At 38.6% G+C, this 3,971-nt stretch overlaps 1 long non-coding RNA gene across 1 annotated transcript; it reads left to right on the forward strand.

Annotated features, from left to right (window-relative positions):
• The first annotated feature begins 2,321 nt into the window (after window positions 1-2,321).
• LOC131683486 (uncharacterized) lies at window positions 2,322-2,996 on the forward strand. Its single transcript, XR_009304528.1, has 3 exons — window positions 2,322-2,594; window positions 2,672-2,797; window positions 2,861-2,996. It is a non-coding gene; the product is annotated as an uncharacterized LOC131683486 (long non-coding RNA).
• The last annotated feature ends 975 nt before the right edge of the window (window positions 2,997-3,971 follow it).

A 3,971-nucleotide genomic window follows, 5' to 3' on the forward strand; every position in this document is an offset into this window, starting at 1 on the left:
TCAGACACCTCTACCCGTATTTGATTGAATCACTTCGTGCAAGTGTGTCCATAGTGACTACCGCTTTTTGTACTCTCCGAACAACACAGTCAACATGTTGCTCGTTTGGCAAGTAAGCAGCGACTGATACAAAATGAAACCGCGAGACATATATAAATAACCTTCTCGTATGTGAAGATACGTTTAGATGCTCCCTTTTGATGACTCTGCCAGAAATGGGGTTGCGAATTTCGCATTTTCCTTGTCGTTCTGAAAATCCGTTTTTGATTTATTTATAGCTGTTATACATTTCGCAAAATTTAATACAAAACACGTGCTTTTATTTCCGATCAGATAATTCAAAAATATTGCGATTTCGTTCAGTTCATTGGAAATTATTCTCATGTAAAAACTGGGAAAATTTATCAGCAGAAATTTTCGAAGGTGAATCCAGTATTGAAACGATAGAAGTATTTTACTTCGAAACCACCTCAGGGGCACGATTCGAATCTGCATCACTTCGGACTCTGACCTAATGCACAAACCCTCATGCTATCCCTGGGCTATGATGACGTCTCAGGAAGAATATGTCAATATCGCATTGGCGACATATGCAGTGGTAGGATCACTGTCGCCAATGCGATAATCATTTGTTTTTCCTGCGACGCCATCATAACCCAGGAATGGCATAAGGGTTTGTGCATTGAGCCGGAGTCCCAAGTGTTGCAGGTTCGAATCCTACCTTTGCTTTCGATTAACTCACCTTTCCGATCGGTTTTCGCCGTTGGATATCACAAAATACTATTTATCATTTTTTGCTTTTAGAACTTTTAAATTTTATTTGCTTTATTGATTTTTTATAATTTATTCAGTTTATTTTAGGTTTTATTCGTGCAGAACTCAAAACTGTTTTCATCCCACTTCTACTTGGGCCTCTACTTCGCATGAGTACTCAAACAGTGATATGTATAAGAAATGTCTCATCTCACTGTTAGGTGGATTAAGTCGGTTTTTTTTAACATAACCTCTCCCTTTTACTGAAGAGTTCATTTTATACTTAAATATACAGTAAATATATTAAAGTTTATTGTTTTTGTATTGTAGCATAATATTAGACTTCCTTGTAAATTATTGTAAAATTACTGTACTGCCCATGATCGCAAATCAGTCCCATAAAGATAGGAAATCCCATAGAAAACGGGACAAATATGCGATCATGGGCAGTGTACTGCCCATGAAAACATATGGATTTTTGTCGAAAATTAGTTATATGTTGGATGGCACCTATTCTGTATCACCACTGAATTTCAATGCACCAATAATATTACCAAATTTGTTTAGAAAATATTAAAATCATTAAAACTTTGTTGGTGCATAATAAATATGATCCTCTGCGGCCACAATAGACAATTGTCGTATAAATGCAAAAGATGTATTTGGGCTTGAGACCCCAGGTCTTTCCAAAAGAGGAAAGGAGGCGCGCAGCGCCGGATGACGAACGACGGTCCTTTACGATTAGGCGCGGAATCCTCCCGGATTCGCGTGCCGAACCGTGTGCTGGTGTATGGTGCTAAGAAGCGCTAAAAGGCACTAAGAGGTCCTGGTGAAGAAAATTGCAACGCAAAGTTGCCAAATAACTCCATCGATTCCACAGGGTAAATCTTTAACTACCTGAACGAATCGCAACAATTTAAACCAACTTCCCGCCCCAAAGGGGGGGGGGGCTATAAACATAACTTCACCAGTTGAAATAAACTACAGCACACGGACGCCTGATATTAAAAGAGACCAGAGCTGAGAACTGCTGGTCCTTTTATAAGAATTTCAGGTTGCATTTCCCTCCAATTCCTTATCCGCAATCCATTTTTAGAAGTTTCGCGCCATCCGCGATCAGTGCCATACGTTTTCTTAAAGATGGCAAACTCTCTTTACAGCGGTACGCACCCTTTAGCTTCCCTACTTACTGTTGTGTATTGTAGCACATGAAACGTGAATGTTCAACAAACAACACATATTATTTACATCAAAAATCTAAATGATGGAACCAACAGTTACACTATCCACTACTCCGATGAAAAAATGTGAAAACACGAAGTGATTTAACATTTTTTTTTATCAAATGCTTCCTTAAAATCATCTTCGGCTCAAAGTGATTCGTGAATAGGCAACACACAATTCTACAAACAATATTTACAACGCGCGAAACTATAATTATACTTTACAAACATATTAAAATAACAAATATACAAATTAAAAATTCAAACATAATATGTACAAATCAAATTTATATATACAGAACAACTATACAAAAAAAATACTACAATACTTAAATAATTGGACGAACTATTTACAAAAGTTAGCAACAAAATAGTATACAACCCTATTTACATGTATGTACAACACTTTTACATCACTTTCGATTCCCACGGCAAACCCCCAGGCGGGCAAGTCTACCGGCGGGCAACCTGACGTTTCTCACGTCAGTTACAAAACGTCACACCAATGTCATTGGAGCATATCGTTATGCTCAATGTTTATTTAGTGATGAAAGTGCTAAAAGTGTAATTTCAGTTCAATAATCGTTGAAATCGGCCAAATTTTCAACGAAAATCGAGGTAAGTGATAAATTATCAATGAACATATCGAAACTTAGCCTTCGACAGCGGTTCATTGTTAAAAAATTGTCTTTTAGGACATAAACAGTGGTGGTGTTTTGCTGCCAGGATGCAATCTTTCTGCGAAAGATTGACCTGCAGTGACCACCAAATCTTCCCGGGATCAACCATGAAGCCATCTTGACTTGCAAGATGCACTACAGGTAAGTAAAAGTGCACAAATTAAAAAATTGGATGTTATAATTGAGCCATTCTTTCTATTACAGATATTGCCAATTTTACCTAGTGAGCCATCCACTCATCGCATCTCCACCGTCGGCGCTCGGATGGAAGGCAAAACATTCAACCCCTCCATCGTTCCCCGGATCGGCCAGTGCGACTATGGATACCCGTGGTAAAATAGAAAAGGCAAGTACGAACAAGAAACACGAACTGACGAGATTTCAATTCCTTCCGTGTTCGGTTCATCTTCCTTTTCCAAACTAATTGTTCTCTTTCTCTCCTTTACAGTACTTATGATGCCATCGGACCAACCAGCAAACAAACGGATCACAGGATCCAAACCGTCGGCCCCAGAGAAAAATTGGAAACTTCGTCCGTACCCTCTGACCGTAGCCAACATCCGATCCTGCCGTTCAATTCTTACGGTCTGGCCCGATCGGCCATCAAAATATCTGTAAATGATTGAAATAAACCTCTTTTTAAACTATCCGAACCTATCTTTTCAAATGGTCCGAACTTCATTCTCCGCCTCATCATTTTAGACAAAATTTTATGCAGTTAAAACTTCACCTATTCCCCGCGTTATTATCTTTGCGGTATGTTTCAATATTTAACCATCCAGGTTCGATTTCACTACTAGATTAACCCAGGCTATGGAAGCCGGGCGTATTACACTGGTTGGGACTGCTATCAGTACCCAACGGGGAGCGACTGTCCTGAAGTAAGACTTCCTATGCACAATTGCATTCTTCCAATTTTATTTTGATTAGCAGATTGGTATGGATCGTAGGTAGATTGATCATCATCCAACCGATCTGCGTATTCTGATCATTTTTGTGCTGATCAATTTTTAAGGTTCAATTTATATCATCGGTGCGCTCTATTGTGTGCCGATCTAAAGCGGGATAGAGCCAAGCAAAAATGCCGAAAACGAATGATTCAATTATTTCTGGTGAGTATATTAAAATTGTGCTATTGTTAATCTGATTTATATTTGGTAAAGTATGTAAAGCAAAATTATGATTGATCATGGAATGAACAAAAATTAACGTTTCACGACACACAAGGCAAACCAAAAACCACGAATTTCTTCACACGGAAAACGATTTTAAAAAGCACAGCATGTCCTCTTTTGCGTTCAGGACCTCTTATCGC

This window comes from Topomyia yanbarensis, chromosome 2 (genome assembly GCF_030247195.1).
Source record: "Topomyia yanbarensis strain Yona2022 chromosome 2, ASM3024719v1, whole genome shotgun sequence".
In the NCBI taxonomy this organism is placed as follows: domain Eukaryota; kingdom Metazoa; phylum Arthropoda; class Insecta; order Diptera; family Culicidae; genus Topomyia; species Topomyia yanbarensis.